The sequence below is a fragment of the Symphalangus syndactylus genome, chromosome 8 (assembly GCF_028878055.3).
Source record: "Symphalangus syndactylus isolate Jambi chromosome 8, NHGRI_mSymSyn1-v2.1_pri, whole genome shotgun sequence".
Classification (NCBI taxonomy): Eukaryota; Metazoa; Chordata; class Mammalia; order Primates; family Hylobatidae; genus Symphalangus; species Symphalangus syndactylus.
The window spans coordinates 83,097,871-83,114,468 of record NC_072430.2 but is presented as its reverse complement, the minus strand read 5'-3'; the positions used below and the strand labels follow the sequence as shown (position 1 = coordinate 83,114,468).

The 16,598-nt window shown below is 38.1% G+C and overlaps 1 protein-coding gene, 2 long non-coding RNA genes and 1 pseudogene across 4 annotated transcripts in view; 1 reads left to right on the top strand and 3 right to left on the bottom strand.

The window, feature by feature from the left end:
• The window catches only part of CCDC141 (coiled-coil domain containing 141), a 238,239-nt gene that overhangs the window by 42,609 nt on the left and 179,032 nt on the right, over positions 1-16,598 (top strand). The gene's annotated exons all lie outside the window — the stretch shown is intronic.
• LOC134737406 (uncharacterized) lies at positions 5,338-8,149 on the bottom strand. The gene is made up of 2 exons (XR_010122294.1): positions 8,041-8,149; positions 5,338-6,729 (listed from the first exon to the last, which is right to left on the bottom strand). It is a non-coding gene; the product is annotated as an uncharacterized lncRNA (long non-coding RNA).
• On the bottom strand, positions 9,578-10,839 carry LOC129488119 (small ribosomal subunit protein eS6-like; annotated as a pseudogene).
• LOC134737407 (uncharacterized) lies at positions 13,789-15,928 on the bottom strand. The gene is made up of 3 exons (XR_010122295.1): positions 15,775-15,928; positions 14,708-14,772; positions 13,789-13,949 (listed from the first exon to the last, which is right to left on the bottom strand). It is a non-coding gene; the product is annotated as an uncharacterized lncRNA (long non-coding RNA).

Sequence of the window (16,598 nt, the reverse complement as noted above, 5' to 3'; positions counted from 1 at the left end):
TGTAGATTCTGGATGTTAGTCCTTTGTCAGATGTATAGATTGTGAAGATTTTCTCCCCCTCTTTGGGTTGTCCGTTTACTCTAGTGACTGTTCCTTTTGCCGTGTGAAAGCTCTTAAGTTTCATTAGGTCCCAGCTATTTATGTTTGTTTTTATTGCATTTGGTTTTGGGTTCTTGGTCATGAAATCCTTACCTAAGCATATGTCTCGAAGGGTTTTTCCAGTGTTATCTTCTACAATTTTTATAGTTTCAGATCTTAGGGTTAAGTCCTTAATCCACCTTGAATTGGTTTTTGTATAAGGTGAGAGATGAGGATCCAGTTTCATTCTCTTACATGTGGCTAGCCAATTATCTCAGCACCATTTGTTGAAAAGGGTGTCCTTTCCCTGCTTTATGTTTTTGTTTGCTTTGTCAAAGGTCAGTTGGCTGTGAGTATTTGGGTTTATTTCTGGTTTCTCTGTTCCATGTGTCTATTGTCTATTTTTATACCAGTACCATGCTGTTTTGGTGACTATGGCCTTATAGTATAGTTTGAAATGAGGTAGTGTGATGCCTCTAGATTTGTCCGTTATTTATTTATTTATTTATTTATTTATTTATTTATTTATTTATTTTGAGACAGAGACTCGCTCTGTAGCCCAGGCTGGAGTGCAGTGGTGTGATCTTGGCTCACTGCAAGCTCTGCCTCCCGGGTTCACGCCATTCTGCTGCCTCAGCCTCCTGAGTAGCTTGGACTACAAGTGCCCGCCACCACGCCTGGCTAATTTTTTGTATTTTTAGTAGAGACGGGGTTTCACCGTGTTAGCCAGGATGGTCTCGATCTCCTGACCTCATGATCCACCTGCCTCAGCCTCCCAAAGTGCTGGGATTATAGGCGTGAGCCACCGCACCCAGTCTATATTTATTCTTTTTGCTTAGTCTTGCTTTGGCTATGTGGGTTCCTTTTTGGTTTCATGTGAATTTTAGAATTTTTTTTTTCTAATTCTGTAAAGAATGATGGTGGTATTTTGATGGGAACTGTGTTAAATTTGTAGATTGCTTTTGACAGTATGATCATTTTCACAACATTGATTCTACCCATCCATGAGTATGGGATGTGTTTCCATTTGTTCATGTCATCTATGATTTCTTTCAGCAGTGTTTTGTAGTTTTCCTTGTAGTGGTCTTTTGACTCCTTGGTTGGTATATTCCTAAGTATTTTATTTTTTTGCAGCCCTTGTAAAAGGTGTTGAGTTCTTGATGTGATTCTCCGCTTGGTTGCTGTTGGTGTGTAGAAGAGCTACTGATTTGTGTATATTAATCTTGTATCTGGAAACTTTGCTGCATTCTTTTATCAGTTCTAGGAGCTTTCTGGAGGAGTCCCTAGGATTTTCAAGGTAAACGATTATATCATCAGCAAACAGGGGCAGTTTGACATCCTCTTTACTGATTTGGATGCCCTTTATTTCTCTCTCTTGTCTGATTGCTCTGGCTAGGACTTCCAGTACTATGTTGAAGAGGAATGGTGAGAATGGGCATTCTTGTCTTGTTCCAGTTCTCAGAGGGCATGCTTTCAACTTTTCTCCATTTGGTATTGTGTTGGCTGTGAGTTTGTCATAGATGGCTTTTATTACATTAAGGTATGTCCCTTGTATGCTGATTTTGCTGAGAGTTTTAATCATAAAGGGATGCTGGATTTTGTTGAGTGCTTTTTCTGCATCTATTGAGATGATCATGTGATTTGTTTTTAATTCTGTTTATGTGGTATATCACGTTTATTGACTTGCATATGTTAAGCTATCCCTGCATCCCTGATATGAAACCCACTTGATCATGGTGGATTATCTTTTTGATATGTTTTTGGATTCGGTTAACTAATATTTTGTTACGGATTTTAGCATCTGTGTTCATCAAGGATATCAGTCTGTAGTTTTCTTTTTTGGTTATGTCCTTTCCTGGTTTTGGTATTAGGGTAATGCTGGCTTCATAGAATGAATTAGAGAGGGTTCCTTCTTTATCTTGTGGAATAGTGTCAAAATGATTGGTACCAATTCTTCTTTGAATGTCTGGTAGAATTCTGCTGCGAATCCATCTGGTCCTGGACTTTTTTTGTTGATAATTTTTAAATTACCATTTCAATCTCACTGCTTGTTGTTAGTCTGTTCAGGGTATCTAATTCTTCTTGATTTAAGGTAGGAGGGTTTGTATTTTTCCAGGAATGTATCCATCTTTTCTAGGTTTTCTGTGTGCATAAAGGTGTTCATAGTAGCCTTGAATGATCTTATTTCAGTGGTGTCAGTTAGGCTATCTCCTGTTTTGTTTCTTAGTGAGGTTATTTGGATTTTCTCTCTTCTTTTCTTGGTTAATCTTGCTAATGGTCGATCAATTTTATTTACCTTTTCAAACAACCAGCTTTTTGTTTAATTTATCTTTTGTATTTTTTTGTTTGTTTCAATTTCATTTAGTTCTGTTCTGATCTTGGTTATTTCCTTTCTTCTTCTGGGTTTGGGTTTGGTTTGTTCTTCTTTCTCTAGTTCCTTAAGGTGTGACCTTAGAATGTCAGTTTGTGCTCTTACAGTCTTTTTGATGTAGGTGTTTAGAGCTATTGACTTTCCTCTTAGCACCACCTTTGCTGTATCCCAGAGGTTTTGATAGGTTGTGTCATTATTGTCATCCAGTTTGAAGAATTTTTTAATTTCCATCTTGATTTCATTTTTGACCCAGTACTCATTTAGGAGATTATTTAATTTCCATATATTTGCGTGGTTTTGAAGGTTCCTTTTGGAGTCGATTTCCAGTTTTATTCCACTGTTGTCTAGGAGAGTGCTTGATATAATTTCAATTTTCTTCTATTTATTAAGGCTCGTTTTATGGCCTATCATATGATCTATCTTGGAGAAAGTTCCACGTGCTGTTGAATAGAATGTGTATTCTGTGGTTGTTGGATGAAATGTTCTGTATATATCTGCTAAGTCCATTTGTTCCAAGATACAGTTTAAATCCATTGTTTCTTTGTTGACTTTCTGTCTTGATGATCTGTCTAGTGTATGTTGTCTGTGGGGTATTGAAGTCCCCCACTATTGTGTTTCTGTCTATCACATTTTTTAGGTCTATTAGTAATTGTTTTATAAATTTTGGAGCTCCAGTGTTAGGTGCGTGTATGTTTAGGATTGTGATATTTTCCTGTTGGACAAGGTCTTTTACCATTATATAATATCCTTCTTTGTCTCTTTTAACTGCTGTTGCTTTAAAGTTTGTTTTGTCTGATATAATAATAGCTAACCCTGCTCATTTTTTGTGTCCATTTGCATGAAATGTCTTTTTCCAACCCTTTACCTTAAGTTTCCGTGAGTCCTTATGTGTTAAGCGAATCTCCTGAAGGCAGCAGATAGTTGGTTGGTGAGTTCTTATCCATTCTGCAGTTCTGTATCTTTTTTTTTTTTGAGACCGTCTCACCCTATTGCCCAGGCTGGAGTGCAATGGTGTGATCTCAGCTCACTGCAACCTCTGCCTCCCAGGTTCAAGCGATTCTCCTGCCTCAGCCTCCCCAGTAGCTGGGATTACAGGTGTGTGCCACCACACCTGGCTAATTTTTTGTATCTTTAGTAGAGATAGGGTTTCACCATGCTGGCCAGGCTGGTCTTGAACTCCTGACCTTGTGATCTACCCAACCCCATGCACAGCATTAGGAGAGCAGGAAGTAGTTTTGCATGGTTGGCCCATGTGCTAGGGATTAAAAGATTGGGAAAAGGGTCATGAGAAAGATAGGATGGACAAGTAGGCAGTGGCTGAAACGCAGAAGGCCTCGTATGCCACTAAAAGGAGGTTTATCTTTATCTTTATCTTATGGCTGATGAATAATCATTGACAAGTGATAGGCTGAGGAGTGACCTGATTTGTGCTCTGTATTCAGAACTTTATAGAGAGAACATCTAAAGTTAAAAGAACAACGGTGAAGAGGGAGATTTTCAGGTACCCTGATAATCCTGTGGGTAGAGATATTTGGGGAACTCAAGGCTTTTCAAATGCCCTAATATCTTACCCATGAATTGGTGCCCTGATTTTTCCACTCCAGAATATATATGTGGAGCGGTGCTTCCAACACATGGTTGTATGTTACAGTCAACTGAGGAGTTTTAAAAGAAGAGATTCGCGGCTTTTACTCCAAACCTATTGAGTCAGAATCCTCTGAAGTGGGACCTGGGGATCTGTATTTTCCAAAATTTCCCCCAGGTAGCACTGGTGTAGCCAGTTCACTGAGTGAGGTTTGGGCACATCAAGTTGTAGAGGGAGAATAGGAAGGATTGGCTGCAGAGGTCTTACAAAGGGCTCAACTGGTCAGTGCCCGTGACACCTACCAAATGCTGTGGGAGCATTTTGGTTATATTAGCCTGCATTGCTGAAGCTGCCATGTCATATGTCTCCTTGTGTCCTTGGAAAGTCTTGCAAAGTCAGGCACATGGTAGAGGCTCCTCAACTATTTGATAAATGAATGAGCATGGCTGAACTCTAATGTTAGCAAAGACTAGCAGTACGACTAACAGTGTGGTTGTATATTTTTATTTGACCAAAATACTCTAAAATACCAATTTATTAAAACAAGAGATACATATAGCCTAAAGCCCAGCTATTTATTCAGACTTTTCAGCAGTTCTGTTCATTTTAATTTTAAAATTAGGGCTCAGTCATTTTGATAAAATATCTTCTCTGAAGAAGATAACAGATCTTAGGACATAAAAGATGACATCAGTCATCTTGTGAACACTGTTAACACTGAGATTTTATGGGCTAAACTAAGAAAATGTATTCTCTGGTACTACTTCTGAATCAATTAACATCACTGTGTGATTGTGATAGATAATCTAAGTGATGACAGCTGGACATAATATTGGTAGTTAATTCAGACATATATTAAATAATGGAGACAGGAAAAATCATTTGAAGCTAAACTTAACAGTCATGGCATGATGTTTATTTCAAACATATTTTGAAAGAAATGTTTTCAAACATTTAATCATTTTGCTTGGTAAAAGAAGAGATAGTATTATTGCATTCATTAGTTGAGGTTTTATTATAGATATCAAAACCAAGACTCTTATTAGACATTAAATTTTTTAAAAAATTATTTGTTTCTGACCCTCACCCATTTAAAATAAAAATCTCATTTAGACATTTTGTGTCTAGAGAGGCGCTGAATGGGCAGTCAGAAGATGGATGTTGGAGAAACAGAGCTGATCTTCAGGAATTGACAGTTGAGTCTGTTCAAAAACCATGTTCCAGAGTAACATGCATTTTAAAGCGGCTAAATAATGTTGTTTATCAGATGCAGTGCTTTTGATAAACAGAGGTGATTTAAAGATTTCAATTTACTTAACATGTTTATTAAGTTCGGTTTGGAGAATACATGAAAAATGTGGATTAGGTCTCTGTGTTTATTTGCATAAGAAGGAGACCAAGTTAGAAGAAGGCTGAATACAGGAATACTGTAACATTGTCAAAGCTCTGTCTCTCCAGCTCGTGGACAGTCTGTCTACACATAGCTGATGGTATGGCCAGTCAGCTACACCAAGCTCACATCTTACCAAATTTGTAACCGGTGAATAGAATCTTTACAGATACCCTCAGCAAAAAAGATTCTGTGGAACCTGATTTTCCAGACTCTGATCATTTTCCATCCTTGAATCAATCATGTTTTCATCCTTGGGCCCATCAACTCCTTGAGAAGGGGGATGGCAACTCTTATGGAGCTGGCGCTATGTCATTACTTTCCCTTGTCAGTGGGTGAAGGAGCAGGTTGATCCTTCCCAAAATCCTGTGTCATGAGTTTCTCACATGGAAGGGGGTGTTCTACTGAGAGAGAAGAAAAGTGTTATTCTATTGGCAAAAAGAAAAGAAAAAAATCAACAAGTGGCTTAATTTTCCTATTAGTGTTTAATATGTTTAACGTAGGAAGAAAAATCAGTCTTTAATGGCAAAAACAAATTTTACGCTACCAAGTGAGGAAACATTGCTTCTCTTCCACAGTGAAAACAATGGTTTTATTCTTGTATTTCAGTAACATCTTAGATATTATATGCCTCTCGCCAACCCTGGATCTAATTTTAAACCCTTGTATGAAATGTGTTAGACAAAAAAGTTAAACATTTCACATGCAAAGTTTCTAGATTTCAGCTACTCCTTGTGCCTTGCAAATGGTAAATACTCAATATTTGTTGCATAAATTAATTATTGTATCACTAAACCATGGAAATAAATGGGTCCTTAGAAGGCATCTAGTTAATCTCTCAGACGGGTGCAGATATTTCCTACAATATCTTGCAGAGTGATCATTGAACCGCTCTCTGAACACTTTCATATGAAAACTCCCACTGTTTTTTTCTCAGGGAGTTTGTTTGCCATCTACCAACATCTTATATAGTTAACAGAAACAGATAACACCGAACAAAGGGACATTCACAGTTTGCTTAATTTCTTTTTCTCCTCCCCACCCCCATGTATGTTAAGATAAAAATAACGAATGATATCTCAAGTAATATTATCTGCCAACGAAATGCAAATGAACAAGCTGGTCTTTGTTCAGGGGAAGTGGGGAAGAATTCCAGTGAGGGAATTGATTGAGGAGAGACAGAAGTCATGGGCCATTGTTTCAGCCTTGAAGCTGCCTGAGAGGAAGTAATGATTGTCCTGGATAGTTGGTACCTGGACTGAGAGCTAGGCTGGCTTCTTTGTGGCTGTTGGAGGTGTATCCTCACTGGAATGACAGAGAAGAGGAAAATAAGGTTCTGTGTGATCTAGAAGGTAGAGAGGTACAGAGTATCCAGAGATGTATTTTGTATTAAGAAACACAAATACCACTGGGCATGGTGGCTCATGCCTGTAATCCCAGCACTTTGGGAGGCCAAGGTGGGTGGATCACTTGAGGTCAGGAGTTCGAGACCAGCCTGGCCAACATGGTGAAACCCCATTCTACAAAAAAATACAAACATTAACCAGGCTTGGTGGCACATGCCTGTAGTCCCAGCTGTGGGGGGTGGGGGGAAGTAGAGGTTGCAGTGAGCTGAGATCGCACCACTGCACTCCAGCCTGGGCGACAGAGTGAGACTCTGTCTCAAAAAGAAAAGAAAAGAAAGAAAGAAACACAAACACAGTATTGAAGCAGGGATAGGATGGTGAAACATAGGTCCCACACATCTTGTAGTGTTATTTGTAACTTCTGGTAATAAGATTTTTTATAATGTAATATGCTTGTTCGTTGCAATGTTACTTTTTTGTTTTTTATAGATGAATCACATGTAAATAATCTCTAAATGCATCTCATCTTTGAATTAATTTGCTCAGTCTTTTCCTCCTGTAATATATACATTATAACGTATTTTAAAACTATTTAAATAATCCCAGTGGGTTACATTGTTTAATAATTTTCTAAACCTTTTTTTTTTTAAATTCTCCAAATAATGTTCACAAGTATAAGAAAACCTATGAATAAGTTCTTGTGGAATAGTTTAGATCCATTTACCTGAATATTTTTCATTACAGATAGTCTAATTGGAGGGAAATCACTGTCAATTAATCATGTGTAGTTGAAAATATTTAAAGAAATTTGTTCATATTAGGTTTGAATAGAGCATTCTTAAAGTCTTCTCTAAATTGTAAGTTTGGTGATTTAAAAGCTCTCAAGAAGCCAAAAAAATTTTTGTGGCTTTTAAGAATTTAGTCTTTAGGCCGGGTGTGGTGGCTCATGCCTGTAATCCCAGCATTTTGGGAGGCCGAGGCGGGTGGATAACCTGAGGTCAGGAGTTCAAGACCAGCCTGGCCAACATGGCCAAACTGTATCTGTCCAAAAAATACAAAAATTAGCCAGGCACAGTGGCGCCTGCCTATAATCCCAGCTACTAGGTGGGGCCGAGGCAGGAGGATGGCTTGAACCTGGGAGGTGGATGTTGCAGTTAGCCAAGATCGTGCCACTGCACTCCAGCCTGGGCAACAGAGCAAGACTCCGTCTCAAAAAAAAAAAATTTAATCTTTAATATTCTTTATTTAGGAAGCATTTTAGATACTTAACAGAGAGGACAAGGTTTAGTTTCAAGAAAATTTCAGGAAATCAATATCCAGATGTCATTCATAGAATAGAAATTTCAGATAGCATCTTCATCTTGACTCTGAAATGATTAATTACAGAAATGCTTGGCAGTAGAATTAGAATCAAATTGACAATAAAATATTTATTAATTCAAATACAATTCTACCAAATACCATGGATAACAATTCCATGAACAATTTTCACATATAATTTACCTATCAGCAAAAAACTATTATTCTTAAAAATTGGTCATTTGTATGCATTGTATGATTTTTTGAAACAAATGTGTTAGAACAATTATTAGCATTAGAAGAAGTAGCAGAAGATGATTATAAGCATTGGCAATATGGTAGCAATAATGACAACATATGTTTGCGCTCACATATGTTCATTTTCTTTTAGTGAGGGATGCCCCAAGGATGCATAGAGAGGAATATATCAGTATCTCCCTAATCATTAATGCAGTCTTCAGCCCAAGAGAGCTACAAATCCCAGAATGAAACATTTCATTCTTATTTTAACATGGGTTTCAGAAACCAACGGACCAAATTTGATGAGATAATTGGATTTACTATGAAGCCCCAAATGCTAAGACTTAAACTTTATATAACGTAGATTTTGCCAAGTTTGCTACATTTCTACATTCAATTTTAAGCAGTAGATGTTTGTACCCTCCACCTCATCAGCATATGTGATACAATTATTTGTTTTCATATACAAAAAATAAATCATTTCACCATAGAGAATGAGTACGAAGTTTAAGAACACAATGAATGATTGTGTTTTTATTCGGAAAAAAAGCAATTATTTTAAAAACGTATTCTAACATACATGTTTCTTGAGAGTAAATCATTGTTATTTGGATTCAGATTAAAATATCTTATGTTTTGAACTTTCATCATTTCTGAAATTGTCATTGCAAGCTATCATGATTGGCATTCCATGTCGACACTTCAAATCAGAAATAAGTTTTTGTTTCCTCTTGTGGATATGGTGTCCACTTAGTTTATTCCTACTGTGACTTCAATATGTTCCCTACAAGTGGTTGATAAATACACAATAATAACAGTAGTTAGAAGGTACACGAAAAGATAAACATAATTAAAATAATAGCTAATATTTATTGCATACTTACTATATTTGAGGCACTTTACTAAGAGCTTCCATGGATAACTTCATTTAATCTTCACAAAATCTTATAAGATAGTTATTATTAGTGTTCATATTTTATAACAGGCTGAGGCTAGTGAGAAAAAGTAATTTATAAAATGTGCAGAGCTACTACCTGGTGGAGCCAGAATGTGGACTCCAGGGTCTGGTTCTTAATCACTATGTTACGCTGCATGCCATGTTTTGAAGGGAGGTTTATTTCACAATGTGGCCACTCAAGGCAAATTCATCTCCACCACTGGAGAAACAGCTCAATGTGCATTTTTTTTTTGTTGGAAAACATAATCTTTATACATGAAAGATAATATTATGTCAACATTTTCTTCATGACCAAAATTGCCTCCTTTTCATGAGAAGAAAAATTTTCAATTTTATTTTAGAAAGTTAATAAAAGTGAAAATATAAGGTTAATTCCATCCAAAAACAATCACTGGGCAAAATAGATCTTTATCCCACTTTCCAGATTGACTCAATACATCCATCAAGTTATCTGAGTAATTGCTCGACTGTTTACTTATGTTTCTGGCAGAATATCTTTTATAACTATTTTGAGTTCACAAAAAGAATATCAGTCCTACTCTGTTTGTGAGAGGTATTATTTTGATGTGTTTGTGATGTTTCCTGGGAGCTTTGCCCCATTCATTACAGTGTCCTTTCTGGTCTCAACCTTCTTTCTGGGGAGAGTAGTCTGATTTTATTTACTTGTTACTCAAAAAATATTATTATTGACTGGACTCAGAAGTAGACGCTCTCAGAGAGGACAGGCTGCGTTTCCTGGTAATCTGCTCCTGGCATATTTTTTTGGCCTCCTTCATTCTTTTGGCCGAAAGTTTAGCATGTTCTACAGTATACTGTTTCTGCAGAGCAACATAGCAGTGTTTGTGTTGTGAGACATTTGGAGTAACAAGATGCTGAATCTTGGGTGTGTTGGTCCTAGGCTTACCTTCTTTGTTAAAGGCCTTTCTTACCACATATTGTTGGACATCATCTTTTTTAGAGAGATTGAAAAGTTTGTGGATTCTGCTAGCTCTTTTGGGCCCCAAGTGATGAAGCATCTTGGTGTCAGACAGTCCAGGAATATCCTTCTCTCCCTTTTTTACAATAAGTCAATTGAGAACATTTAGATTGGCATCCACAATGCAATCCTGAACAGCTTTACACTTTCTTTCTCCAGTTCTTCTGGGTGTATAACAGGAATGCCCTGTACTCAGTAGCAGGTGGACATGGTCGTGGGCCAAGACATCCTGCATCATGGGAAAACTTTGTTTGTCATTCCTACCACTGATTTGGACCATATAATCCTTCCATTCTTCACCCAGAGCATCATCAGCTACTTCTGTGGCCATGTCTTGTCATAAAAAATATGAACTTTGGCCGGGAGCAGTGGCTTATGCTTGTAATTCCAACACTTTGGGAAGCTGGGAGGGTGGATCAGTTGAGGTCAAGAGTTAGAGACCAGCCTGGCCAACATGCTGAAACCCCGTCTCTACTAAAAATACAAAAATTAGCCAGGTGTGGTGGTGCACACCTGTAATCCTAGCTACTCAAGAAGCTGAGGCAGGAGAATCACTTGAACCTGGGAGGCGGAGGTTGCGGTGAGCCGAGATCACACCACCCACTCCAGCCTGGATGACAGAGTGAGACTGTCTGAAAAAAAAAAAAAAAAATGAAAATTGCATTGATCAGCCACTTCAGTGAATTTCTGGCAGCCAGTGGCTGAGAAGGAGATATTCAACTACTTCAAGAAGCAGCTGATTGCCTCCGAGGTGCCACAAAAAAGAGCTGGTCTCCACTTTCTTACATCAGACTCCATAATGTCCTGTGTCTTCTTGGTTCTGTTAATCCTGCCATTCCTGCCTGTGCTCCCCAAGGTTCTCTGATTTCCAGATGCTTTGCTATCTAGCATAGCCCTCCATCTCTTTTTACCTCCTCCTCTGATCTTTTTGGTTCAACTTATGATTTTTTTTCCACCTCAAGCTGCTATTCTCTTCGTACCTTCCACAAATGCTGCAACCATAAGCCTGGAAAGGCAGAAGTGGTTTCTGGCCAGTTGGAATATATTGACTCCACAGTTCATTGGCATAGATTATCTCTGGTGTTGGTTGCTGACACTGCAGCTGCACATTGGCACATTTAGGTGATACTCCCAAGGCTCCACTCCTTTCTTCATTTCCTCTATTAAGCTGTTTCTCAAATTGTGCTTCTCATGTCCCTAAGAGTTCACAAATATACTCTCAGAGATGCGTAAGTACCTAAAATAATCTCAAATTTTGATTGTTTAAAAATATTTAATACACACTACCAAATTTCAATGCTTACACTTGTGCTTGTATTTTCATTTCATTGGTGCCAAAGGAATGGCAGTGTTTGACTTTTTTCGTATTTTCTCAAACTGGGGATCCATAGCTTATTCTCTGAGTTCCTGTGTTCTCAAGATTGAGAAACACTGCTCTGCAGTGCTTGAAATGGACCTGGGCAAATGAGCATCACCCAGGCCTGGCTATTCACTCCTCATGCATCTGTGTGTACTTTCTATGTTACATACTGCAATACACACAAGGAATAAAAAACAGTTCTTTTCAAGGGTTAGTGGAGAAGTCAGATAAGTAAACAATTTTAATCTATTATGATATTGCCAGTCAATTGGTACAAACTTTCTGGAGAACAATGTAGCAATTGCATCAAGCCTTGTGGATAATCCTTAACCGTCATTTCACTTTTAAAAATTTATTTTATGAACACAAGAGAGGTCTACAAAGATTTGTATGAAAGGACCCAGAAGTCAAATTAAATGAGGATTATTGGAATTGACTCAGCTCAACATTACTTACAATAGTTATAAATGCAAAGCATACTTAAAATTTAACAACAGGGGAATAATTACATAAATTATGGCATCCCATGTGATGGGAGTTTAGATAGCCACTAAAAATATTATTTCTACAAAGTATTGAAAACAAAGGACTCATAATACTATTTTAAGCTGAACAGCAACACACAGCTCTCTAAACCAGAAGTCAGCAATCTTTTTCTGTAAAAGGGTCAGGTGGTGAATATTTTAGGATATTTTATCTAAATTTTAAATTATTTAGGTAAATATTTTAGAATCATATTACTTTGTGAGTTGCAACTATTTAGACTAGGCTGTTGTATTGTGATAGTAGCTGTGGACAATATGTTAACCAGTAGACATAGTTGTGCTCCAAAAAAAACTTTATTATGGATATTGAAATTTGAGTTTCATGTAATTATTATGTGTCATGAAATATTCTTTTTTAAGTTTTGTTTTCAACCGCTTAAAAATGCAAAAGCCATTCTTACCTTACAGGCCATACAAAAACAGATGGCAGGACAGATTTGGATCATATGCCATAGTTTGTTGATCCGTGATCTATACCATGTGATTCTAAGTGTGTGTGTGTGTGTGTGTGTGTGTGTGTGTGTGTGTGTGTGTGTATGGTGGCGAATCTCTGAGCAGTGGAATTATGGGCAATTTTTATTTTTCATGATTTTCTTCTATTTCTCCATTTTTAATATGAACTTACATTACTTTTATAATCAGAAAAGCAAAAAATAAATGCGCTATCATAATGGCTATAATGGTGGAAAGTGCTTTAAAGGGGCTAATACCCTTGACCCAAGTAGGAGGGGAGGATGAGGGTCAGGGAAGGTTTGCTGAGACAACTTCTGAATAGTGTTGTGAAGGATGATGAAGAATTGTTCAGGGATAGGTGAGTCACGGGAGAAAGAAGGGAGAGTGAGAGGCCAAAAGGAAGAGTATTCTAGGCTGAGAAATAGATGATAGACCATAGGAGAGTCAGGGAACCACTAAAATTTCCGAAGGCTAGAGAACAGTGTTAGGGAGTGAGCCAAGAGGGGTAAGACTAGAAAAAGAATCAAACACTGAGGATCTTATTTGGTATGCTTGGAATTTTATTTTTTATCTTAAAATCAATTGGCAGCATGGAAAGATTTGTGAGTTGCTGAGTGACATGCTCATACTCCTGATTTAGAAAGTTCTATATGGCATACGGGTAGAGAATGGATTGGATGAGGGTGAACCTAGAGGCAGGAGAACAAGTTGAAAGGCTGTTGTAGGAATTCGGGTGAGAAGTGTTGAAAGATGAAACTGAGGTATGGGGATGGAAATAGAGAAAGGAAAGTGTTCAAATGATATGTAGGAGTTGACTCAGTGGGCCTTGGTGACTGATTAAATCTTGGAGTTGGAAGAGATGCACAGGAGAGAATGAAGGTACCCTTCTGTGTTTTTGCTCCTGACAGCCAGGTGAGTTTCAGTGTAAATAAAGAAGACATGATCTATTTGTAGATGGTTTGAGTTTGAGGTAGTTGTGGAAAATTTGAGTGGAGCTTTTCAATACGGAAAATCAGGAGAAATAAGTTAGTAGACAGTGGTTGCAGATTTAAGAGCTGATGTGTTCACTTGGAAAGAGGGTGTTGAATAATGACCGCTACACTTTCTCCACCATTCCTGTTGGACTGTACAGAGATGCAATCCAATCAATGTTCACGACTTGCTGTGATAGTCTATTCAAATTTTAGAATCACTTGTCCTCAGCTCTCAGAGCCACATTAACATTTCTGGAGTAAGTTAACTGTAGTTTGAAAAAGTTGCCCAAATGATTTTGATATATGCTTCTCAGACCCACCATTGATAACTTGCTTGAGAAGAAGACATCAAAGACCGTGACATCCTGAAACACCTAGATGTTTAAAAATAGGAAAAGAAAGTGAATCTGTAAAAGAGAGCAGAAACACAGAAGAAAAATCAGAGTGCACTGGTAGTCAGTGGAAGAAAAAAAAATTTTAATGGACCATGCAACAGTATTAATCATGAAGAGATAATTAAATAAAGATTACTGGCATTGATCAAAATGAGGTCATACAGACCTATACAAGAATATTTCAGTAGGATGATGGGGACAGAAACCATTCAGGAGTGAGTAGAGAAGTGGATGGGTATTAAGAAAAAAAAACTGAAGCATGGAGGAAATGAAAACAATATGATAGCTAGATTCCTCCTCAATCTTTTATATTTGTTACCACAATATGTACTATTCTACTGAAGAGATACTTGAGAAATGCTTGCTGAATAACTGAGACAATGAATGAGTGAATACATTCATGAATAACTTCAGCTTCCATTTGGTGTTATCTTCCCTGAACTGTAAGGGTCATTAAGAGTATTATTTTATTTGAACAAGTGACAGTTTGGTTTTAGCTTTAATAGAGGATAAGGAGCACTCTTTCCATTCTAGTGAAGTACTTTCTACAGCTCCCTGTTGATTGAGAATGTTGTAAGTGCTCTAGAATACTATATAAATTTTTAAACTAGAAATCAATATACAAATATTCTTATTTATATTGCAATATTATTGCTGAATTTATAAATAAGACATGCAAAAATGAGATTTCTCCTGCTTTTAAGTGCATTTTCAGATATGAAGTTGTCTTTCCATACCTTATGATTTTTGATGGTCATCCATGGGGAAGAGCTGCTTCTCTTCATTTAGACAAGAAATCCATCTACAGCCGACAGCAATAGAGACAGACCACTGGAGGGGATGGGTTAAAGGCTGGAGCACCAGGCTCATTTTAAGTGTTCAAAATCCTATCCTCAAGTTTGCCTGGTTTAAATTCCATAGTACACACATCTTATGAAATTGATAAAAGAATTCTGTAGCTCTAAACAGGAAGTGAGAGAGAGAGAAGACTTCGAGGGTGTTATCAATGGTTTTCCCACTGTTGGAAAACTGGGAATCATGGCATTCTGGGGAATGAGGAGGCAAATTTTGGTCTGGTCTAATAGGGATGCTATTTGGTGGGACAATCCTTCCTCAAGCCCCTCCAATCACTACTACACACACGTGACAACTAAAAATGTCTGAGAACCAGTGACAGGTGCTGGAGCCGTAAATGTGAGTGAGACAACTTAGGTCTCTGTGTCTCCTTCCCAGATCTGAAATCATTATCACTGGCATGCTGGGGTATCATGACCTGTAGCTGTCTCCATTAGTACCTCACTTGTGTTTGTGTTTCAAGCTGACTAACTGATACATACTGCTCCTTAGGGGAAGAGAAAAGAAAGAAGTAGCCTCCATGGAGGCTCAGCAATGGACAATAAAAAATAGTATTTCCTGAGTGCTGACAGCATATGAGCAATCACCGGATTCCGAAGGGAAGGCCTGGCCCACAGGATGGTGTGGCACATGGGCAAACAGAAAGCTGGACCACTAAAAGAACCACAAGGCCTTCCTAACACCTTTACCAAGGCTGAAGAAGTATCACGGAGACCCAATTACTCCATATCAAAAAACTGCCAGGGTGGATTCTGCCTTTGGGTTCAAGATCATGTTCTATTTCCAGAATCTCATAGGAGACACACTTAAACTGGTCACTCCTGAGATTTTGCATTTTCTAGAAATATCTCTGTTCTATAAATCCTGTCTAGTTCACTCTGTTTGAGTCCCTGTCTCCTCCAGTATTTCAGATGGTATTTGACAGGTCTTGGGAAGCGTTGGGCCATACCTGGCCTCTGATCCCAGGAGCTTAACAGTGATCTAAAATTCCAAGGAAATTGAATCAGACAGTTTTCTACAGATTCCCAAAGCAGAATGTCTGCTGAATTTCTTGGAGGAAATGCCAAGTGTAATTTGTACCAAATTAAATCCAGAGGGTTCTGCAAGAATGTTCTGGCCTTGGATCTGCAATGAATAGAACACTTTGTGGTTCACAGTGGAGGTCATGGGAGAGTCCCAACAAAATATTGGAAGCCATAATCACAGTTCTTTAAGTTGCTCTCCCTAAAGCCTTTATATCACTGATTTATAAAGTGTCATTTGAGTGGGAAAATTAAAATATTAAGAGGAGCTTATTTTACGTGTTTAACAAGGCTAAGAGGTTCCAAAGGCAACCCTGTTAGATATAGAAATAGCCCATTTTGGGATTTATTTTAGCACCTTTGTGCCAAATCTGAGAAATATTACTGGGAAGTTACATGTTTACCTGGTTTTCCCTAGAATGAATTCATAGTCTGTTATTTCTTATTCTTCCCTCTATCACTGACATAGAATTTTCAAATTTTGGCCAGGTGCGGTGGCTCACGCCTTTAATCCCAGAATTTTGGGAGGCCAAGGTGGACAGATCACCTGAGGTCAAAAGTTTGAGACCAGCCTGGCCAACATGCCGAAACCCCGCCTCTACTAAAAATACAAAAATTAGCCAGGCATGGTGGTGCATGCCTGTAATCCCAGCTACTCCAAAGGCTGAGGCAGGAGAATCTGGGAGGCAGAGGTTGCAGTGAGCCAAGATCGAGCCACTGCACTCCAGCCTGGGCGACAGAGTGAGACTCC